Source organism: Pelodiscus sinensis, chromosome 1, assembly GCF_049634645.1.
Source record: "Pelodiscus sinensis isolate JC-2024 chromosome 1, ASM4963464v1, whole genome shotgun sequence".
Taxonomy (NCBI): domain Eukaryota; kingdom Metazoa; phylum Chordata; order Testudines; family Trionychidae; genus Pelodiscus; species Pelodiscus sinensis.
In genome coordinates this window covers 8,312,134-8,337,191 of record NC_134711.1, presented here as the reverse complement: position 1 = coordinate 8,337,191, position 25,058 = coordinate 8,312,134, and the positions used below count along the sequence as shown (strand labels likewise).

Below are 25,058 nucleotides of genomic sequence, written 5' to 3'. Positions count from 1 at the left end.
CAATACCAGACTATCCGGTACAAAACCGGACACCTGGCAACCCTACCCTTCCTTGCACTCTCCCTCCTAGCCAGATACCCTACCCCCAATCTGCTCCTGCTCCCGCCTCCTGGAGTGCCCATGAGGCGCCAGGTCCCCCAGGCCCTGGCCCAGGCTGGGCGGAGAATGCAGCCGGGTGAAACACTGAAAATTTATTCATTTTTCATTCTTTTTTTTATATGTGTTTATATTTTTGGGCTGCAAAAAACAGTACTGAAAAAAAAAAACGGGTTCCAACTAAAGTAAAAAGTTTGGCAAACCCTGATCTAACCAGCTTTCTATCCATCTTACAGGCCATTTATCCAATCCATATTCCCTTAACTTGCTGGCAAGAATATGGTGAGTGACTGTATCAAAAGCTTTGCTAACACTGGCACTGGGGGCTTTGGGAGGACCAGAAATAACTTATTTGAATATTCAACATTTGCTTGATGAATATGCAAATATGCAAATGATGCTACTGGTCCTCCAAAAGTTCATGAATGGATTTACTGGTCCCCGTGTCAAAAATTTGGGAACCCTTGCTCTATCATATCCCCCCTCAGTCTCCTCTTTTCTAAACTGAAAAGTCTCAGTCTCTTTAGCCTCTCCTCATATGGGACCCGTTCCAAACCCCTAATCATTTTAGTTGCTCTTTTCTGAACCTTTTCTAATGCCAAACTATGTTTTTTGAGGTAAGGAGACCGCATCTGTACGCAGTATTCAAGATGTGGGCGTACTATAGTTTTATATAGGGGCAGTAAGATATTCATCTTATTTTCTATCCCTTTTTAAATAATTCCTAGCATCCTATTTGCTTTTTTAACTGCTGCTGCACGCTGCATGGATGTTTTCAGAGAACTGTCACAATAACTCCAAGATCTCTTTCCTGATTAGTTGTAGCTAAATTAGTCCCCATTATATTGTATGCATAATTGGGGTTATTTTTTCTAATGTGCATTAATTTCTCTTATCCACATTAAATTTCATTTGCTATTTTGTTTCCTAATCACTCAGTTTGGTGAGATCTTTTTGAAGTTCTTCACAGTCTGCTTTGGTCTTGTCCCATTCTATCTCTCTACTAGCATCCTAGATAACACCTTCAAAGTCTAAACTATAAAAAATTACAAAATACACGGTGGCCCTAACTCCCCAATTCCATGAGTGAACATACTAGAAGATTGGAAGAGTGTAAAATCCATTGTCTGCTCTCCCAAAAGAGCCTCTGCTCATATCCACACTGGGGAATAAAAATGAAATAACAGGATTTCCAGTCCACATAGAAAGGATTGTTTGGGCCCAGTGGGTTTTCCTCATTGTCGTGGGACAGTATTGTTTCTGGACCACGTCTGGGCTATGTCCAAGGAACGTGTCCTCTTTTCCAAAAAAAATGTCGGAAAAACGAACGCATTTTGTTGGCATCCCTGTGAACCTCATTTTACGAGGAAGAAGGGATATTCTAAAAAAGGTTTTTTTCCCAAAATTTGGCCCAGTGTGTCGCGAGAATCACAGGTCCGATGATGAATACCCAAGGGGGGAAGGACAGAACCAGATGGACTGTTTTAGCAAATAAAGGATATTTATTTATGACAGTGATGAATTTATAGTATTGATTCTAAGATTTTTAATAGACCGTGTTAATAATGAATTTACAGTATTTATTATATTTATTCTACGATTTCTAGTTAAACGTGTCAGAGATATAAGGATGGGAATGGCAAGGGGAATAGTCTCTAGTCTAAAAATATCCAGCTACAGTAATTAAATAACAGTGATAACTACAAACTCTATGTACTACCCAAAACAACTACAACACTAAGCTTATACAACAAGAAAAAAATCAAATCATACATACCAACTTACACAGCACATGGAACATTTCACAGATATCGGTTTGGTTGCGAAGGCCTTGATTACGCCCGAGAGTCGGGGGAGGTGGCTGGTCAGTTGATCAGGCCAGCAGCGCTTTGAAGTATGTGGGAAGGCACACACACAGTGGTACATGTGTTGCGAAGATCTCCTAGAGCGAACTGTGGGATGGGTATATATCCCCAAATCTGCACATCGCTTTCCCGTGCTTGCATATTACCATATATGGCCCAATGGTCACCAAGTGGGGGGGTCTGTGTCCCAGGGGTTGGGCCGAAACTGTGCAGGTTTCATGCGACCAGGTAAGCCCTGCAGTTCTCACGCCAAGGTGATGGGTGGGAGAGTCTGAGGCTATTTTCCCCTTTTCACACCTTCCCTTTTTCTAAAGGCAGTGGTATGCAGGAAGGGTGCGGCCAGTCTCTCCCAAGGAGTACTGCAGCCCACTATAGCAAGAGCAGCCTGGCCAAACTTTTTTACTATTTGCTTTGTGAAGAAGAACTTTCTTTTATTAGTTTGAAGCTTGCTACCCATTTGGTGTCCTCTAATCCTTATAGTATGGGAACTAATGAAGAACTTTTCTTTATGCACCTTCTCCACACCACTTATGATTTTATAGACCTCTATCATATCCCCCCTCAGCCTCCTCTTTTCTAAGCTGAAACGTCCCAGTCTCTTTAGCCTCTCTTCATATGGGACCTGTTCCAAACCCCTGATCATTTTAGTTGCCCTTTTTGGAACCCTTTCCAAGGCCAAAACATCTTTTCTGGGGTGAGGAGACCACATCTGTACACAGTACTGAAGATATGGCGTACCATAGTTTGATACTTCCCCTCCTCCTTCTTCCTCTGGCTTCCCCCTTCCAGCTCCCTCCTCCCAGGTTTCCCCCTCCCCTCTCCCACCCTCTCTCTTCCCCTCTCCCACCTCCTTTTCCCAGTCTCCCCAGAGGCTAATCCCCCTCCCCCCAGTTTTGTTAAATAAAGAGAGGGAGTTTTTTGAACACACGTGTCCTTTATTTTGTACATCAGGAAGGGGGGCTAGAGAGGGGTAAGTGGAAGGAGGTGAGGGAGGAATGGGGTACGAGCCCCCGATGGGGAGGACTGCGGTGGCTCTGCGGGCTCCTCGGGGTGGAAGCTCTCCTGAAGCCCCCTGATTGCACCCCCAAGATGGCAGCCTGCGGCAAATGCAGCCGGGCTGATGGCCGAGTGCTGTGATGTGCCAAGTGTGGGCACTCAGGGCACTCTAAGAAGGACTGCTTTGCTGTCCCTCATCGAGGTAGACAAGCAAGTGGGGAACCCTGAGAACTGTCTGTCCAGGGTGGGGGTCGGATCCCTTTAAGCACAGTCCTCAGCTAGCCTGAGACAGCAGCTCCGCGCTCTAAGTCCTAACCTGATGCCCTGCCGGCACTGCTTCCGGCCAGCCTTAACCTCAGTTCAGGGTCCACTCAATGTGGACATGCTAGTTCGAATTAGCAAAATGCTAATTCAAACTAGTTTTTAGGTCTAGATGCACTAGTTCGAATTAGCTTAGTTCGAATTAACTAATTCGAATTAAGTTAGTTCGAATTAGTTCTGTAGTGTAGATGTACCCTGGTATAGGTTTGCAAAAAAGGCTGTGGAATTCCCATCCCTGGTGCTTTTTAAGAACAATTTGGACAATACCCTGCCAGGGATGGTCTTGACTTGATAATGTCTCAAAGTCCCTTCCAGCCCTGCATCTCTGATTCTATGATTTAAATCACAGGTCTGGGTCAGAATACAGTAATTTCACTGAAAGTCTCTTCATAGAGAGGGAAAAAAAGAGATGGGATTGCAACCAATTCCACACTGTTTTTTAAATGAAGGTGTTTGCAAGTGATAATATTTATCTTTTATCTAATCTGGAAATCAATCAATAGCCAGTGCAGAGAATGTGGTCACTGGAGCAATGTGCTTTCTGGATGAGACCAAATGTGAATTCACACCTGGTTATAATTTTCAAATGGCCTGATGGTCCAGTCCTTTGCAGATCATGCTGCAGAAATCCAACCTTGAGATGACAAAAGCATAGAGAACTGCCCATGTATCTCCTCCAAATTGAGAGGACGTGGCTCCTTGTCAAATTCAGGTGATAAGAAGGCCATTTGCCAGCCACTATCACCTGAAAATCTATAACAGCTAGGGATTCTCAGAGTACAAGCCATGGGTAGAAAAAAAGAGGGACGTAGGCCATTTATAAAGGATGCTGATCTACAGGTTTAACCTCTCTAGTCCAGCACTCTCAGGACCAGCAACATCCGTGGTGTGGTATGATTTCAGTTAGCTGGATGTCCACTTTTAATGGGTGTGGCCAAGTTTCCTGTGGTCCCATAAAGTTTGTTTACAGCCACAAGTCCTGGCTCACAGGGTTCCGTATTGTTATTTAGCTCTAATTTACCCTTACATGTCTTACAGCCCAGCAGTGGAAGTGTTGGTAATGCTGCTAAACAATATTGACTTCTTTTGGTTCAGCACCAGTCAAAAGGGTGCTGAGTAGAGAGGTTCTATCTGCAGTATTTTTGTTTCTTCCATCCTGCAGATATTGTCTCTGCCATCTCTGGGTTGAACCTCACTGGGTAGCTGTTATCTAGGCCTCCATTTCCTTTGACTCAGGGCAAGAGGTTCCACTGTATCTTCAAGGTTAGAAGAGATGGATAAAGCTGGATAGTGAAGACTCACAAGCTGTACCTACTCCCTCAACAGCCCCACATATCCATTTAGCAAGAAGGGGGCTGAGCAAAACCCTGAGGCGATGCTGATAACTAGTGTTTCATTAAAACGATTAACCCTAAATGAAGAAACAACATGGAAGGCAGCAGTGATGGTAACTAAGATAAAAAAATCTGAGCTGCTAATGAATTGCTTTGTCTCTAACACTAGAGTGATTGGTAAAGTTTTCCTAAAGTTCACATGAGCAATGGGACATGAACTAACATTCTTGCCCATACAAAGGGGCACAGTAATATCTTAGTACCACCACAACGCTCCGTACTCAGAGCTCATATGGATAGGACAGAGAGACCAAAGATCAGAAAGACCCCGGGGTCTGATCCAGCTCTCATTAAAGCCAATCACAAAATTCTCATTGAGTTCTTTGGGACAGTATCCAGCCCATGGGTGAGTGACTGCAAAATAATCCTGGGATAACAATACTCCTGTCATAGCAAACATCTGGGGTGCTGTTAATTCACTTTTAGTAATGGCTTCCTATTACTCCTAGTTACCTCCACCCCCAGGCCTCCTCTGAGCAATTTGTCTCCCTCCTGTGCATTTATGCTTATCACATATTAGAGGAGAATGGTTATGTTTTGCAAAACATTCATTAATTCTGGTTGTGTTGATTCTGTTGAATAGAGTCCAAAAAATTAAAACTGGAAACCCACTTTTGTAAAGAAAGAAAATAACCCCATTGAGGAAGGATTCCCAGGATTCCTGTTGCAGGAAGCATTGTGGAAAATTACACCTAAACAAAAAAAAAAGAGAGAGAGAGAAATATAACTGTTCATTCTTCATTTGCTGGCCTTAATGAGAGCAAGCAAAGTGTTTCTATTTTGACAGCTTTCATCTGTGGCTGAAAAGGATGACTTTGGAGATTCCAACCCAAGATAAGGGGTTGGTTGTTTGTGTCATCTGCCTGTAATGCATCTGCTGCACCACAAGGCCAGATATATCTGTTCTGCAGAACCTGCCAGAATTCCAGCCAGGCCCCAGCTCAATTACATGAGCCATAATGACCATTGCCCACCAATGATGATCAGGGTTTTTTGTTTTTTAATTACGACTTCCCTCTAGTGTCCCTAGGCAGCAGGGCTGTGAGAGCTCTCCTAGTGAGACACTTTTAATTTAAGGCTAACCATTCAGACAAAGGAACTGGGCTTTGAATGTCAATATTGTTAACTATTTCTTTGCCAAACATTTCAGCAGAAACATCAGGTATCCTGGGACTGTGGGGCGAGGGGAAGTGGAGGGCTGGGACTCTGAACCCTTGCTTCTTGCCCAACTTATGTGGGGCTCCCGAGTGCAACATGGATGTGGTTTTCTTTCCACCAGTTGACAATGGAAGGTGGAATTCTTTCTTTGCATCATCTGTCTTAATCAGCTTCTAATTTTTAAATACTTTGATAGCCAGTTGCTTTAAATACCATCCTTTAAGATATGCAATGAACCTCTTCCAGCTGAGAGAGGCTTATCATGATTCCTATTGCCCTGCCCTTCTAACTCACTGGATGGAGTTTTTATAGATCCTTAGATTTTTTTTTAAGGCCTGGAGGGGCAAGAAACTGATAGTGCTGGGGAGTGATAGAGGAGCTCTGGGTGTCTTAGGGATCGAGGTACAAGAGCTCTGCTGTGATTTTAGTACCTGGGTTTACTGAGTTTTCCTTGGCCATATGCCTGGGCTACTGTGGGTGGAGTGAACCCTCCTGATGCCAATTTCCGATCTGAAAGCCCCTGCAACATAAGTCCATGGATTCACTTGGCAGAAATGCAACAGCTGTCACCAGCGAGGCTTTCCCCTCCAGGGTGAGTTTTTATAACAGGTGAAAGTATGTAATGTCATCAGAAAGGAAACAGATCTCCCTGGCTTAGGATTCAACCCAATCCCCTGACCACAGATGTGCAGCTCAACCTGCCCCACGGCAGTCACTTCACTTGGGGAGCCAACCAGCCACTCCCCTATTACCCACGTAAAGGGTAGGGGAAAAGTAGCTAGCCCTTCGTTCATCAGGGACTAGTCTGTGTCAGCACTCCCCAGCACATCTGTTTGGGAATCTGCTGTGTGGACTCTTCTCCAAGTTTGTTGCCATCAGTGCCCTGCAGAGCTAGCTTGAGCCAAATTTTCCCACTGTCGTCCTTAAATATGGTGAAGTTAGAGATTGGGGGTTAAGCATTATAACCCCTCAGACATTTCTAATGCACTTCCTCCCCATGGGATATACTGTCACAATAGCTCAGGCATGTTGCTTGGGCCTGGGCATCCCACTATAAGCTATGAGATCTAAAGGAGGCAGGCAGTTGTCTAGATACTACTTGCTATAATCAAGTTATTGTAGCTATAATCAAATCAGCAGACCCTTGTGTGGTACAAAATTTGTATCTACATCCGCATTCATATCCACAAAAAGGAGCCATGGATAGCTGCATTCACATCCGCAGATGCAGGTACCCGCAGGTATTGGCAAATTTGCAGGGTTCTAGATACAAAATTTGTATCTATATCCGCATGTGCAATAATGAGCTATAGATATCTGCATCTACATCTCTGGATGCAGATACCCATGGACTTGAAGTGGATATCTGAAGATTTGCAGGGCTCTACAAATCTGTGCAGTTGTCACAGATACAAAATATGTCTGTGCAGAGAAAACCATACTCTCCCAATTTTCAGGGTCATGTAAAGTCCAGAAAATCTGTGGATATTCGATTTATATCCACAGGTATCCTCATCTGCAGACATGGATGTGGATATCAGTGGCTCATCTTTGCAGATGCAGATACAAATTTTGTGCCCATGCAGGGCTCCTGGTCATGAAAAAATGCTGCCATTTGATCACACAGTGGCAACTCTTTCTGAATCAAAGATTACAAAATAAAGTCCACTACAAAACGTGAAAGAGTGGGATTTTTGAAAGCACTCACCTCTGGCCTTTCTCTGCTCCTATGGAAGTCAAAGGATGAAACGTTACAGTAATAAACTTACTGTATCTTTCATGTCAGACTGGACCATGGCTAATGGGTTCTCTGTAGCTCTGCTTCATGTTCTTGTTTCTGACTGACATGAAGTTCTGGGCAGAGTAGATTCGTGACCCCCTCTGGAGAAGATTGTTTCATTCCTTCTGTTAGACAAGATGATATTTTATAGAATTGTAGGCATGAGGACTGGAAAAGCTCCATTAAATTGTACCTGGGCTTGTTAGGGATTAGCACTGGCAACTCTGGGCTGGGCAGTTCATATCCCTGGCACCTTTGGGCTTGTCTCATCAGTTATGAATGTAAAATAATTGCTTGAGCCCCGGCACTCTTCCATTATAAATGAAGTATAGAGTCCAACCTCAGTCTATGCAGAATTACTTTCTGTGGAACATACTCTTACATCTCGTCCACTCTTGTTTGACAGTCAGAAGAAACAGAACTTTCCCCAATGCTTTAGGGAACCCATTCCATAGCTTAATACACTGCATCTCAGGCCTGGGACACTTTCCTGATTTTTTTTTTTTTTTTGGTAGCCTGAATTTTTCCTTGTAGTTTGATAAAGCCAACCGTTTCACAGCGGTATATGTGCACATAGGGCTTGTTGTTGTTGTTGTTCTCTATAATTGGATCAGAGTCTCTGTACAGATCAGAGTCAGATTAATGTGAAATATTTTAAAATAGCTTTTGTGGTTGCACCAGGAGAGAGGGAGTTTTAACCAGAATGAACATGTGATAGGGCCACCGCGTTGGAGAGAGACCTGATAACAAAATCCCCTTGCCTCATTGCTAACAATCTCCATGCAAACAGGAAAATAAATGTCCAAACAACTGCTAAACAGGTCAAGAGGTGTGAGTGGCTGTTGTGGCCCAAAGAGAATAAACCCAATAAGCAGAAAAGAGAATATGAGCAAATGAAAAATCAGAAGAAAAAGAACTGCATTGAAATATGAATTTAAGTTGTTTATATTCATAAGGAGACTGCTAAGATTGTGATATCCTTGGTAATTTACATGAGGTATATGACTCTTGAGATACTGGACTTGATATACTTACATTTGTACAGTCCCACTGATTTTATCCCTTTGATGTAAATAGACCATGCTTTTTCTTGTGTCAGCACTGAAGACTAGGCTGGAGGTTTAACATGGAGCAATGGCCTTGTACCTATTAAGAATATGAGCCCCTGTGAAGCAGCATCTGTCTCCCTTAATCCGACACCACAGGCTGTTGTATGTGCTCTTGGGAGGCGCTGAAATTGGCAGTAACCTTGAATGAGAGATGAAACTCAAACTGCAGAATTGAAGAAGCCTGCGACCCCTTTACACAATTTCACAATCTCCTCATTAGCAAAAGCAGCCAATTCTGTTCCTCCTTGGAATTGTGTACAAGCCCTCAAACTGCCATCCCTAGCAAGGAGAAAGACAAGCAAAGACTGCCTAATCTCTCTGGGTATGTCTACACTTGCCTCCTACTTCGAAGTACGGAGGCAAATGAAGCATACCGAAGTTGCAAATCAAGCCTGGGATTTAAATATCCCGCGCTTGATTTGCATGTTCCCGGCTGGTCTCCATTTTAGAAATTCACTATCCTGGAGTAACTGCCCGCGTCTACACACGGCAGTGAAATGGGAGTCCGATTTAAAGCCCCTAATTCGAATTAGCTGGTAAAACTCATTGCAGGAGGAATACCAGCTAATTTGAGTTAGGGCTTTAAATTGGACTCCCATTTCACTGCTGCGTGTAGACGCAGGCAGTTGCTCCGGGCTAGTGAATTTCTAAAATGGCAACCGGCCGGGAACATGCAAATCAAGCACGGGATATTTAACTCCCGGGCTTGATTTGCAACTTCAGTATGTTTCATTTGCCTCTCTACTTCGAAGTAGGGGGCAAGTGTAGACGTACCCTCTGGGAGTAAAGGATGCATGAAATGTAATGAGTAAGGGTATGTATAGACCGCATCCCTTTGCCGGCAGAGGGGTGCAATCTAGACATATCCTAAGTGTGGCCACTACTAGCCAGCACTATCTGGTATGAAAAACTTGGTTGCTATAATGGGGATACTGAGGGAGGAGGAGTAGACTGGCTGGATTGCCATGATTAGGCCGGCTAAACAGCAGCATAGTTTCTGTGCAATCTACTTGTAATTCAGTGCATCTGCACAGTGAGAATCCCATTCCCTTAGGCATCTGGGGGCAAGAATCTTCTCTGTCCAACCCTTCCTATTATTTCTAATATTGGACACTTGCAACCCCCATATTTCTCTTGTGTTAAAGCCAGATCCTCTGCAGTCCATGGGCTAACCCTTAGCTCTGAGGGGATTAGGGCCAAACTAGTGCTGTAAATAGAGCTTAGCAAAGAAAAGATTTTTTCCAAGAATTCTTTTCTATCCAGACTGTATGTTATTCACTGTTAATGTGTGGAACACTATGGGGTAACTAGGGGAGGGGGAGAATTTACAAACCAAAGAAACTAGTTTGCTGCCTGATCTGGTGACATCTCATTTAAAATACTTATTTTTACCTTTCTATCAAGAGTGCCATTTATAGGGGGGTTAAAGGGGAGTAGATCCCCCTGAAGTTGGAACCCCTGGATTTCATACTTAAGGTCTGCTTAAAGCCCATGCCCCATCTCCAGAGGCAGTTCTTAAATGCAACAGAGTTTGAGCTGCTTACAACTTTTCCAAGCTGGATATGTTAGATGTCTAGAAAATCATAAATGGTATGGAAAAACAGAATAAGGAAATGTTATTCATTCCTTCACTAACATAACAAAAGAAGCTGACCCAAATGAATTTATAGGCAGCAGATTTAAAAATAAATAAATAAATTGTTCACAGTTAACTTGTGGAACACTTTTCCAGGAGTTGGTGGAAAGGCTCAAACCATAACAAAGTTCCAATAATCAGGGCCAATCCAAGTGGAGGGAGGGCAGGGGCAAGAGGGCCATTTGGCCTGTGCCTCAAGCTCAAAGGGGGACTCAAATTTAGACACTTGTTATATTTTTGGCTAGAGTTTTCCTCAAGAACGAGTGTATTTGCATAGAAAAAGGCCAGAAAAGCATTTGTTAAATTAAAAAAAAATCAAATATATCTCACTCTTTTTTGGTGCCGTTTTTGGTTTTCACGTGTCGTCCTTTTTTATTTTTATTGTGGCTAGTTGGCCTCAAAAGCTGGAGGTGGCTTGGGCCTTTTCTGGACCTCTGAGAGGGCCTGCCAATAAGAACAAAATAAGTTCAAGGAGGATAGGTCCATCAATGGTAGCTAGTCCAAAATGGGCACAGATGGTGTCCCTAGCCTCTGTTTGCTAAAAGCTGGGGATGGGTGACAGAGGATGGATCATTTGATAAATGCCTCTTCTGGTCATGCCTTCTGAAGTACCTGGTATTGACCACTGTCAGAAGACTGGATAGATGGACCATTGGTCTGACCCAGTAAGGCTATTTAGATGTTCTTATATAGAGCTGAAATGAATCTTCCCTACTTGGGGTGTGTCTAGACAACCTAGTTTTGTCGACAAAAGTGGACTTTTGTCGACAAAACAATACCAGCGTCTACACTACCGCGGAGTTCTGTCGACATAACGTCGACAGAACTCCGCGGTTTTGTCGACGCTGGTGTCATGGCTCCTTCCCCACTCTGGCATGATAAATGCAGAAGTGAGGGCCAGCAAGTGTACCCCAAAGCCTTATCTACCAGGCTTTGGTATAAAACTTCCCCCAAGATCTTGAAAACCTAGATCTTGGGAATAAAACTTCCGCTGCCACCACCCAAATGTTGCTAAAGAAACCAGGGGAAAGATCATTTGGGAAATCTTCCCCCTAAAACAAAAATCAGGGCACACCATTAACCACTGCCAGGTTAATAAAAGAAAAGAAAGAACTTTTATTATTACAACAATATTCTGGTTGCAAGTATAATGACTAGAGAGGAAGGTAACAAAATATACTCATGGAGAAACTCCATGGGCCTAGAACTTAGTTACAAAGAAAAGCCAAAACATCTTTTAAGCAGTGCCAGATCTCAGATCCCATACCCAATCCATAACACAATAAAACCTAACGAAACTACCTAAACTTTACCCTACTTACAGAAAATGAAGAATGATGTCTTGGAGAGAGAGAGAGACATGCTTGTCCCTCTCTGTAGCTGCAGAGAACTCTCTAGCGAGCCAAAAGGACAAAGGAAAAACCCAAATTCCTTTGTCCCAGTTTGAAAAATCCCACCTACATTCTTATTGGTCACTCCACCTGGCTAGGTGTAGTTAACCCCTTAATCCCCAGGCTGCTGGCTAACCCTCATAATCATGACAGCTGGTATACCTCATTTTACGAGGCATAACACTTTCTGTCGACAGAACTCTGTCGACAGAAGGTGTTATTGCCTGGACCACTGCGTCCAGACTACCGAGTTTTGTCGACAAAGCGGCTTGCTTTGTCGACAAAACTCCATGTGTCTGGACGCAAATTGTCGACGGAAGTTTTGTCGACAGTATCTGTCGACAAAACTTCCGTCGACAAAACGCGGTAGTCTAGACGTACCCTTGCTGTAACCCACTCCCCCCCACTCCCCTTCCAGAGCTGAGCTAGAGCCCAGGAGTCCTGATGGGGTCTCTCTCCTGACACAGATAGTAACAAAGTAAGGATATACTTAAAGTAAGGATATAGTTAAATAATGGAATTGCCTTGGGAAGTTATGGAATCTCCATCTCTGGAGGGCTGCATCCCTCTCTCCTTTAAGGATCGGCCACATGCAGCTTCTGAATCCCTGGGCCTCTGGGGCCATGTGTACTCCCTGCAAGGGGCCGTGTGCACTGTTGTTTACTCCAGCTGTTTACTTCAGAGTTTTCCCACCTCTTGTGTTCACCTCAGACACTCTTCTGCACTCACTCAGGGAAGAGCTAGGGGGTTAACAGATAACACTTTAACAGTTTAGGGAGCCAAATAACATCGTTAACAGGTGAGAAAGAGAACAACATTCATTTTAACTCTTTCTTTCTTCCTCCTTCGCCTCCAACAGACTCAGCCTCTCGAGGTCCCTTCCAGTTCTAGTGTTCTATGATAAGTGCTGTGTAGACAGAGCCAAATTTCGAAATAAGCTATTTTGAAATTGACTCAAAATAAGCTAAGCAATTTGCATAGCTCAAATTGTTTCAAGCTACGGGTGCAGTGTAGACACACCAGTGGAGAGAGGCTCATTCAACTTGTATACCATGGAGCCGGAAGGTTCCATGACAGTTGGGAATGGCAGTTGGAATGGCAGTTCTGGGAGCCCAGCAAACATGGGCAGAGATAAACTCAGTTGTCTACAACTGCCTGGCTATATGAAATCCAAACACTACCTCAGAAAACAACCAGCTTGTTCAGTGGTGGCTCCCTATTACAATGGTCAAAATATTGTGAAAGAACTCCTTTAAAAAAACAGTTATGGGACACTTTTCACATTTCCTGGGATAATCTCCATATTGCTGTTTGAGAAGCAAATCTTTTATCAAATTTGACATGTGTAAATGTTGATATTGAAAAGCAATTATTTAGCAGGTATAATTTAATATAAACATTTTATTTCCTAAAGAAAATGAAAGTTTAACTTGAAGTCTCCATTAATTGTACATCCATAATCATGTAGTTTAAGACTTAAAAAAAACCCACCAGGAAATTCAGAATAAAAAGACTATTATGCAACATTGAAAGTTGCTCAGCTACAAAATGCCAACTCAAACATTCAAAAACTAGGAAATCCAGTTATGTCAATCAAACAATCAATCAATTAACAGCCATTTACAAAAAGCAGAGTCTTCATCCAGCCCTATTCAATAGATGTGTCAGCAAAAGAGAAAGAAGCATGCCACCAGAACAATAATTCAACATTAAACTTTGAATTTGCATTATTCTATAAATAATACAACTTAATTTACCTTAGTCTAGACATTTAAAAAGTGAATTTTATTTGAAAATAATACTATTTCTAAATTTAAAATGTAATTTCTCTAGCATGCTAGGGTTTATCTGTACCTGGAGAAAATAAATAGCTACATAATATAAAAAATACAGTTGATATTTTGCCTCTATTTATATATCTGACAGAACTGATCTCATAATATATGGCAGCATGTAGTGAAAAAAACTTAGATAATTTAATTGCATTGTGAGAAAGTTAAGATTGCTAATCTAAATACAATACTGTCAACACATCTGTTAAAAAGCAGGGAAATCAACATTTAAGGTATCAGCAAATGACATCTAAACAGAATCCTCCATCATAATCCATTATGCTCACAGCACACATTCCCAGTAATGCAAGTATAGCTCTGCAACTCAGGTACAACCAGAATTTTTAACTTTCACTCTGATCACTGGAGGCCTATATGAAACTAAAATGTGAATACAATGCTCTCTTTTAAAAATAAATTATGTGTGCATTGTAAGCACATGTGATATGCTGTACATTTTGATAGATTAATCTTCTCCATACTGCTTGCAAAGTACCCAGATTTCTGTTTGCCTGCAGAAGGAGGATAATCTATTTCCTCAGTTGGCTCATTCTCCAGTCATGAGTTGAGATTACAGGTTGAACCTCTCTAATCTGGCATTCTTTTGTCTGGCAACATCCATGGTTCAGCATGATTTTAGTTGGCTGGATGTCCACTTATCATAGGTGAGGCCATGTTTCCCACAGATTTATAAAGTTTGATTACAGCCACCAGTTCCAGCTCTCAGTGTTCTGTGCTGTTATTTAGCTCTAATTTAACCCTAAATGTTTTCTAACCTCCCAGGAAGCAGGGGAAGTGTTGGTAACGCTGCTAAAAAATATTGACCTCCCATGGACCAGCAAATTCTTTGGTTTGGCACCAGTCAGGTCCCAAAGGTGCCAGACTAGAGAGGTTCAACCTATCGTAGATTTTCTTAAAAGCACAGCGTGGAAAACATTAAAGTGAATTGTAAATTAATGTTTCTACATAGGAATTACCATATTGCTGCAAATCACTGCTCTACCTAGGCCAGTGGCCTGTCTCAGACAATGGCCTAGACCGGATGTTTATTACTCTATTTGTACTGATAGTTCCTTTTTTCACTTCCTGATAAGACCAATTATATATCATGTGACAATAAGTCCCACAGGTTATTTGTGCATCATTCTATCAACAAGTATCTCATGCCTTTGTGACCCATCTCTGAACTCCCTTTTTATCTTTTTTTGAGATAGGATGAGCAGAACTAAAAACAGTTTTCCAGGCAAGGCATACAATCAATTTATATAATCTGAGTTTCTTGAAAGCACTTTCCTAAATTCCTTGTGCCAGATATAAAACAATGCTGGGGGCTGTATCAGCACAGCCTGTTGTGGATGGAAGGATAGATGAGAACTCGCAAAGCAGTTTTTGTATTCCGAGGCATTTGGGGATTAGAATTACTTAAGGATGGGTCACTTTAATACCAGTGGGGAGCCATAATCAAGCTCCATTGTGGGGCCAGAGTTAGATGAATGCATTGGCCCAGTGAAATTTTGAAATAATTTACTCAAGGTGCCTGAAGCTTATGGAATTCAAAGATGGGATTCAGGACCTGGAGGGCTATCTTGCTATGTGCTGCTGTGTTAGGAAGGTAGTGATTAATTAACAAATCCATTAGAGAATTATCCTGCCCACAAAAGGGGTGTTTAGCAGACAGAGGGCCTTGGGTACATGCAGAAAGAATCAGAAGAGACAGACAAACACAAATATTATAGAAAGTGCTTATTTCTCTTTTATTACTGCAGGTTGCTATGATAAAACTTCTGTACCCACCAACTGCCTGCCCACATGGGGAGAAGGATTGGGAAGGGGCCTTGAACTGCAGACAGCCTTCCACGTTTAATTCTTTTTGCCTCCTACACAACTCCCAAGATCAGCCTTGCTGACATAAACCCCAAATCATGAAGATCAGTGATTTCCTGTGTAGAATCATGCTCCACATTCTCTTTCTTTCCTTTCCTTGTCACCTGCTATAGCTTTCTGTGTTCTCTTTTCCTCCTTTGTAGCCTCCTGCTACAGTGAAAGCTGAAAGCAAGTGCACTCACAGGAGGGAAGGGAGGAGGAAGATAAAGAGAACCATTGTGCACAAATGGTCTGAACGGTTTAACATCTTCAGTGCTCCTACATCTGTACATTGTACAAGGCAAATCCTTTAACAATCTAGAAGCAGCCTGTGGCTTCTAGAGAAGCTACTTTACCTGAAATAGTTAACCACATGCTTTACCACAAACTGTCGGGGTGATTAAAACTAAAGGGTATTCAGGTTTAGAAATGTTTTGTGGGCACAGTCTCTCACTCTCCCATAAAGCTAAAAAGCACATTCCCCTTTGAGACTTCAATCGCCTCTTTGAGGCAGCTGGTAGATCAAAATCTCAGCAGGGATTCAAACCTCTTAAAATCATTCTCGAGGAAACCCACAACATTTAGTCTATGTACAGTAAAGGACTAATGCTGTTTTAATTGGCAAGTAAAGAAAGAATTTGGGGTCTGCCAGGCCAGGCCCACTTATGGGAGGGCAAAAGGGACAACGGTCCTGGAACCTGGTGGTAGCTGGAGCAACCAGAGCCCTGGCCCTTTAAATCACAGCTGGAGCACTGCATGGTGCATTCTGGGTAGCTCTGAGGGCTGCCAGGGGGAAGGGCAACATGGTCTGGTGGCACTGAGGGCTGATTGCCTGAGGCCCCACCCTTTCTGGGAGCTGAGGCCTCCCCATATTGCCCAGGGGCCTGGCTTGTCTGTGGCCCTCCTATGCCAGGCTGTTGTGATGCAAATAGTTATGCACAGAGATGATTCTCACACTCAGAAGTTGCTCATTCACAAACAGAAGCCACATTTTGAACAGAGGGCCCACAGACCTCCCATTATTTTGGAATTTGGGTACATCACAGTTTAGCCTCAATGTGAATTCTCCAAATCCACTTTTGAATTAGGGAAAGAAAATTCTCAGTGATTTCTCTTGAGTTACTGACCTGCATAAATGACTTTGTTTATATTACTGACACTTCATAGCCAGTTTGGACTGTATGGGAACTGATCTGAGTTGACAGTTTGTGAATATATATTTTTAAAAAGGACAAGAAGACAATATTTGTTAAATGTACTAATTGCAAAATGGTTATTAAATGAATATTTGATTGGCATTTCTGAAAGAGTCTCTTTTACATTACACTCCTTGGGTGCGTCTACACAGCTGTGTTTAACTTGAAATAAGCTATGCAAATTAAGCTATGTCAATTGTGTAGCTTATTTCAAAGTAGCTTATTTCGAGTTTTGGTGCTTCTTACATAACACTTATTTCGAAATAGAGCACTTTTCCTTCAACTTCCCTTACTCCTTGTACAATAAGGGTGACATAAGTCAGAGTAAGAAGTCCTTCAGCTTGACAGTATTTTGACATTATGTTAAAATAACAGCTGTGTAGACGCAGACTAACGCTAGTTATTTCAAAATAATGTTGCTGTGTAGCCGTAGCCCTTGAAGGCAACTGTCTATTTTTAAACAGGGCATCATGTATCTTAAATATATACATGGATCCCCATTGCTATAGTATCTGACCATCTCAAGATTTTCAATGTGTTTGTCATCCCAATATCCTTGTGAAGTAGGAGAGTGCTATTAACTTTATTTTAGAGATTGGAAAATGGAGGCATACAGATTCAGCTACTTGCCCAAGGTCAATAGGCTCTGAGGTAGAGTAAAGAATTGAACTTAAATTGCTGTATCTTAAGGCAGGGCTCTAGCCTCTGGATGGACCAGTCTTCTTCTCATCAATTTTTATCTGTCTTAAGAGCCTTTGGTGTATGCAGTCTTTGTAGCCATATTGGACAAGAGATATTAGAAAATCAAGGTGGGCGAGGCAGTATCTTTGATTGGATCAGCCTCTTTTGGTGAGAGAGACAAGCTTTGGAGATTACAGAGACCTCTTCTTCGGGTCTCTATGTAAACTTGAAAGTTTGTCTTGAAGAACTTGAAGATGCTTGTCCAATAAAACTTAGTGCTGACCTACCTAGTCTCTTCAAGAGTCTTGGAGGCATCTCTGCTTCTCTGGCCAGTGTCAGGAAATTGAGTGGTTACCAAAAATTAAAAGATAAATTAACCAAATATTTTCTGTCCTTCAGGCAGGATATCTGAGCCTTGCTTTTATGACAATACAGGCCATTTTCTTATTTCAGCCACACTGGTTAATCAATTTCTATATGAATTATATAGAAAATGTAGACTCAAGCCATATGCAGAACATTACTGAAGGTGGATGGTGTGATGGTTAGAGGACAAACATATAGATATATTTGTAAGGAAAATTTATGTTTCACAATACACAACAATGGGTATTGCCCTTTTAAAATGTAGATGGTTATTACAGATTATTTGAAAGATGGCAGACTCACCAGTTCCACTTGCACTCATTCTATGCATGAACGGAAAGGTGATGTAGGGGTTAAAACAGTGAGCTGGGACTTGGAAGACCCAAATTCAGTTCCTTCCAGATACAGACTTTCTGGATGACCTTGAGCAAATGACTGAGCCTCTCCCCAGTTCTCCATGTATGAAATGCAATGATACTTCCCTAACTCCCAGGAGACTAAAAATCGTCAGAGGAGTAACTGAGTTAGTCTGTAACTGGAAAAACTTAAAAAACAATAAATAGTCTTACAGCACCTTAAAGACTAACAAAACATGTAGATAGTATAATGAGCTTATGTGGGCACAACCCGCTTCAGATGGAACTGAAAAAAACTTTTCAAGAAGACCCAGGAGACTGTGAGATGCTCAGCTACTAACGTGATGGAGGTCACAGTATAGGATCAAGACATTGTCTTAGAAGAAGGAATAGAACCTGTAAAAACACTGCTCCCTTTATCACTTGTATTTTCCTTAGGTGGGATCTCACTTCCAAGACTTCTACTGCTGTGTAAATGAAATCTGACAAGATCATAACTTTACACAGAGTGCATCAGGGATTAGAGGATCATTTTGTGTGTGTGATGAGAAATATATTTTTTAAATGGTGTCCAAAATGCACAAGCGGGGAAATTTGACATGGGTATTTCCAGCATTATGTCACCATGATGCTGTCAGCCAGGTACCATGATAGTCTGAACTCTGACTTCCTCGTTTGTGGGTTGAAGGCACTAACTGTGATGTAGTTTTGATGCAGAGTTTAAAACTGCAATGTATAGAATGGCATGTTTCTTTCCAAGTACAAGAGACATGTGAGAGGGCACAGTATGCAGCTGGCTGCCCTGAAGATTTCTCCAAAGAACATTTGAATTAATAATCCATAAAGGCAGCCAGGCTCTTCAGAAAGAAGAAAGCTTTTTCCAAAAGGTTGGAGGAGCCAATCCTGAAGCAAAATCCAGAAGGCCCAACACAAGTTCCCTTGCAATTCATTTCCCCCAGGAATTTGTTGCTGCTTCTGAATCCTCCCATATCCTCTCTAGAAGATGGAATACCACAACTGAAACTGACCTCAAGAAAAGAGGGAGAACTGGCACCACGTGCTGAGCTGAGACAGAACAGTGGTTCAGGCACTAACCTTGGATGTAGAATACCTGGCTTCAGTTCCCTCCTTGGCAAATCACTGAGCCTCTCTGGCTAGATCTATATTGCCTGTGGAGCATGCCATCCAGCCCCAGAGATGGGCTTGTGATATCTGGGCTCATGCTAGTGTGCTATAAACTGCTGAGTACCTGTTGGGCTCACAAGCTGTGAGGGGTGGGCTTGACAGTCAAAATTGCAGCGCCTTCCACTGTTATTCTTACCATAAGACTCTTGTTCTGGGCTGAGAGTCGGGATCAGGGGTCTGGAGTGGGGATCATCTCTGGAGGTTATATAGCACTTTATGAAAACAAGAGCGAGAACAAGATTCTTTCTCCTGAGACATTTACAATCTAACTTATACACATACTAGTTTAAAGGAGTAGCCATGTTAGTTTTCAAGGTGCCCCAGGAGTCAGACTCCTCTTGTTTTGCAGATACAGACAGATTTATTTGGGCAGAAGCTTCTGTGGGTAAAAACCACTTTGCCAGATCCTCTATTGTTTGAGCTAAAAGCCACCTGGCTCTCAGCTAAGGGCATAGAACAGGGGTGGGCAATAATTTCTGAAGGGGAAGCCACTTCAAAAATTTTTGAAGTGATTGCAGGCTACCCTGGAAAGAGGTTTCACTAGAAATAAGTGAAAGTGCTCGTGCCTCCCCTGTGGCTCTTGCCCAGCCATGCTGTAGAGCAAACTCATTCTTTCTCTATATGAGTGGTACATGGCACAGTGGAGCATGCCCAGTAGGTGTGTGGGTTACACTTGGATACTTACACATGACTAGAAACATGGCAGAGGGGAGCACAGGCTAAAAGCAGCATAGGAGATCTGGAAAACTGGTGCAAAAGTAGGTCTGTAGTGCCCCTCATGGTAGAAAAGAGACAAGTCTCAGTTTTAATAAATATCCAGGTGATTTGTTTTGTTTCTTTGTCCAGGTTACTGGATTTCGGCATGCTTCTTGCTGCCTCTCTAGCCTGCCTAAACATAACAGGCCTGACTCACCGCATGGTTGTGCCAAGTGCAGTCATTTGCACCTACGCAAAATGAGGGTAAAATGCCACCCCGGCATATGTGAGTGGAGAGCTCTGCTTCGTAGTGGTTGTTACAGTCACGTAGCACAGGTTTAAATGACCACCCCATACCTCCACCTTTCAAGGCAGCGGTATGCTCCAACCGCTCGCTAATTACACCACAGAGGGTCTCTCTAAGATCTGGCCTGAGATGTGTACTCATGGAATGAATTGCTAATCACACCACAGATTCTAAGAGGAGATTTTTATGTCTGAATATAGATTTGCCCCTAAACCCTCTGCTATATGAATTGTGCAACATGAACTGTTATACGCCAATGAATTTACAATAATAGGAGAGCTAGCACCTAAAGGATGAAATTAGAAAAATCAGCTGTTAAATAGTAAGCTAGTCTCAACTGTAACTATAATAGTGTTGCCAGTCCACTATAATAAGATGCCTTAGACACTGTAGAAGCTGTGATTTGAAATGCTGGCCTGGAATTTGGCATGCCCTCTTTGTTATAGCTATTTTCAAAAACCCATGACATTAAAAACAATCCCTGAAGCCACAGTGCTGACAAGCAATGCTACAGTAACAAACAGGAAGGGGGGGGGGGGAAGAGTTTAGTAAGGAGCTAGTCTTTTACCTCCCATTTTGATGATAAATAAAAAGAACAATATCAAAATTATACCAGAAATGACATTCATTCAAGATAAGCTCAGGAAGGGAAGGGAAGAAGGTGATAGATGCATGGAAAAAATCAGTTCAAGACATTTCCAGTGTGCATTTTGAAGGTAAGTACAGAATTGAAGCACAGAATGCAGCACAAAATGCATGTGTTTGACAGCTGTTTGAACTATTGATAGCTTTTTGAACTATTTCCATAGTTCTCAGGAAGGTTTCTGATACGCACAGATCTGTTAGCATTAGCTCTCCCACTGCATTCCAGGACACAGTAATGCAGAAAATAGGATATACAGAACTTGACTCATCCCCTTACTAACTCTATTTATATAATGGCTTCTGAACATTTCACAGAGACACTATTAAATGCATCCCCTAGAAAATATACTGGGGATAATGACATTATTTTGTCCTTAAAGTTGTCTATTTAATAAAGAGATGAAAATCTTTCAAGGCATAATTCTCCAGTGAGGAGAAAACCTCCAAGAGATACAATGTCCCATTTACAAGGGACCTGGGGCAGCAGCCTAATCTAGCTGTTCCACAACACACTGTCAGTTCTTCTGTAAAGATCACAAATACCTGGGAGTAATACCTGGGAGTAATTCCAGTTATATCTGCAGGTACTTATTAAATAGCAGCGAACTCTTCAGTTCATCTGAAATTCATTGCCTATATCACGTGGCCTGTTCAAGCTTTTACCTCTGATCTCTAGACTCCTTGGGGTTCCAGAAGAGAAAAATTCATATGTGCACCTTATCCTTTAGAGATATTTTGCACTGAAAACACAATAGTTCAAATTCAAAACATATACTAGAATATTCGTGTAATCCAAACAACTCATGTTGGTGAACATGCATAACCTAATAGCAATTCTTGGTGGTCTTCTCCTTAACTCAAAATAAATTTACAGGATTTGCTGCATGGCTAGTAAAATCTCTTGAGATAAATAAATAGCATTTCTTACTTAACAATTAAAATCACAATAAATATGACTAGTATCTCTAATAAAAAGGGACTGTTTTTCAACTATTAGCATGAAATATATATTCACCTGCAGAGAGATTTTTAAGTTACCAACACTTACCAATCTTTCTAATTTTAGATACCTAGCATTACAGGAAAATGGAGATGTCTCAGAACTTTTCAGGCCAGACAGTTGTAAGAATTCCTTTGATCTGCCCACTATTGCAGTGATGGGTTAGAGGAGTCATACCTTACTCACACAAAAAATTTCACATACCTATTCTGGATTTTCTAGTTGATATGTGGGCACAAAACATGCTTACTTCCTTAGCATACGGAATTTCCTAAATTGCTAATTTCTTCTCTTAAAGCAGTCAAATTTCAGGTAACCTACACTACACCAACAATCAAGCAATTGAAAACCAAGTTTTACTTTCCAGAAAGCAACAAAATGGTTTCATGTTTGTTTGTTTTTTCATCTCCAGCCATTTTTATGGATCCGAGCATATCCCATATCACAAAGTAAGCTCCATGGAACATGCTCACATATTTTCTGTACAACAATGATGTCCCCAAAGATAAGGGGCTTTCACTGGTTGAATCAATGAACTGTCTTTTGGTATTATGATGGAAAAAGGGAAAGCCATTTTGAAGACACAGCTGGCATTTCATTGTGATCAACAAATCATCTTTTTGCTGCCTTGATCTACTTGAGATAATAAAGCTTGTCTGCTCAGATATTAGTAAACCTCATCCAGGAAATCATGCTGTTTGCAAAATGTGGTATAGTTTAGTTTGTAGGAAGTGGTTTGACACTACATAGTATGTTGCAGTTACTTACACCATGAGAGTTTCATTTCAGTTGTGTATCAATACAGGGAGTGAAGTTTTAGCAGGAGTAGGCACTTAACCTAAAAATAGAGAAAGTCTGCATTTAGCTATTGAGAAGGAAATTCTATTCAATAGGATAGTAGCTGTGTAATACCTCATTTTCTGATGTATGATTATGGAATTCATATAACACCAGTTCCAATTATAAAAAGAAAATTTTTCCAAGAAAGATCAAATCTGGCTTTTTTGTGGTTTTATTTCTGCTGATAAAAACTACATTTTTCTTAAACATAACAGGAGTTAAGATTGTCTGCATCCTAATCTCAGCTTTGATAATTATTTGCTTTGTGACCATTTGCAAATCACTTATTCTTTATGCCTCAATTTCCCTATCAGTATATTTATAATACCACCCTAAAAACGGAATGTACAAAGTGTAAGATAAATGCTCAGTTGCATCATTGCAGTACTTTAATGTTAAATAGATTGTTGCTTTCTTTAAATAATAGGTTTGTCCCTCCTTGTGCTATCAGGTACAACTGAGAATTTAAAAGCCACAACCTCACGGTTCACAATGTTTTTTTATATGAACCCAGACAGACAATGAGAAAAATAGACATTTACTGTTCAGCATGAACTCCTTGTTTATTCCATTAGTGAAGGCATTATGGTTTTGTTAATAATAAAATTATTAAACTTCAAATATATACCAGCTTGCACCTACGCTGGAGCTCATACCTGCAATTCCAGAGATCCCTTGGGTTTGAGCCTGAAGTTTGCTGTTGATTTGCAGTATGGCCTTCGATGAATCACTTACCCGTTCTGTGACTCACTTGCAAAATTGTAAGGCTGAATCTTTGTTTATGGATGTTGTTTGAAGATGTGAAGTGTTCTCTCCATCTGCCGCTTTCTTATTTTTCCCTCACTTAGTACTGACCAACATTTTTCTAGGATGCTGTGGAGAACACATTCCATCACTGTCACAGTTTTACAGCATCTTCCCTCCAAGATCCTCAGCACTTCTCTGGATAGAGAGAAGAAGACAGATGAAAAGCTTTCCAAGTTTAAAGAAAAAAAAATCTAGGTAGTTATCTTTAGCTCTCTGCAGCATAAAAACAAAATTTCCCTGGAGAAAGCCAAGCATTTTAGCTTAAGAATTAGCTGGTGTACCAAGAGTGCAATCAGACTTACAACACTGAGTTTTAAATAGAATCTTTTCATGCTGGGATTCTGGTTTTTGTTTCTAAACACAGAATGGGTGGTTATCTGCCACTTGCCCATCCCCTATTGTTACTCCTTAAACAGGTACTTCTTGTCTTGTGGTTGGAAAAATGTATTTGCTGTCAATCATCTTTTCAGCTATATCAATCAAATCCCTAGGGGGTATGTCTACACTTGCACCCTATTTCGAAATAGGGATGCAAATGAAGACATTCAAAATTGCAAAGGAAGCCGGGATTTAAATATCCCGTGCTTCATTTGCATATTCACATTATGGCGGTATTTCGAAATAGTGCTATTTTGCAATAAAACACACTGTGTAGATGCATTATTTCGAAAGAAAATCCTTCTTTTGAAATAACCCTTATTCCTCACAAAATGAGGTTTGACAGTTATTTCGAGAGAAGGATTTTCTCTCGAAATAACGTGTCTACATGGCATGTTTTATTTCAAAATAGCGCAATTTTGAAATAGTGCCATAACGCGAATATGGAAATGAAGCACAGGATATTTAAATCCTGGCTTCATTTGCAATTTCGAATGTCTTCATTTGCATCCCTATTTTGAAATAGGGTGCAAGTGTTGACATACCTTTAGCAAGTACATGTTTTAAATCTGAGCTAAGAGACCAGTATTTGGGGCTGATGATGAAGATTTATTTCACTTGCTTGTATTGAGAAAAATCAGAGCTTTGTCCCTGTCAGGTTTCTTCCCTCATTAAATCAGATCATTGCTGAAGAGCTTCTATTCTACTTTCTTGTCTGGCCAAACTCTCTTTAGTTTCAGGTATTGACTTATGCAAGTCATGAAGGGAGGAGATGAGTCTCTTCTAACGTCCTTCATCTCATTCTCAATTCCCTAACCGCTAGCCGAACTGCTGTTTCTTCTCTTTGCCCCCTCAGGAGAGCACTGAACAGCATCCATCTTGTTTCCTAATGCACAGCCCAACTTTGATCTTAGTACAGTTGTCAACCATCCCAGCATAGGCAACTAGTGCCTAAGGCTGAAGAAAGGGCCACCCAAAGGAACAGAGAGATGTTATAGGGAAGAACTCCATTTAGCAATTAAAATTTTGGTGGGGACACAGGGGGCCAGTGCACCTTCCACTGGAAGTCTCCTGGAATTGGGCTCTATCTCCAAGAGTTGAATGAAGCCAAAGCAGGAGATTTTAAGCTGCTAAAAGTCCAGCCTGCCCTGGCCCGTTTC

General features: G+C 41.5%; 1 long non-coding RNA gene across 4 annotated transcripts; it reads right to left on the bottom strand.

Annotated features, from left to right (window-relative positions):
• Positions 1–2,922: 2,922 nt before the first annotated feature.
• LOC112545342 (uncharacterized) lies at positions 2,923–24,098 on the bottom strand. Of its 4 annotated transcripts, XR_012903093.1 has the most exons (7): positions 23,370–24,095; positions 22,642–22,711; positions 10,686–10,799; positions 8,646–8,858; positions 7,539–7,735; positions 6,262–6,350; positions 2,923–5,364 (listed from the first exon to the last, which is right to left on the bottom strand). It is a non-coding gene; the product is annotated as an uncharacterized LOC112545342 (long non-coding RNA). The 4 variants fall into 4 exon arrangements; XR_012903091.1 differs by having other exon boundaries at positions 6,262–7,735; positions 23,370–24,098; XR_012903094.1 differs by lacking the exon at positions 6,262–6,350 and having other exon boundaries at positions 7,600–7,735; positions 23,370–24,091.
• Between the last annotated feature and the right edge of the window lie 960 nt (positions 24,099–25,058).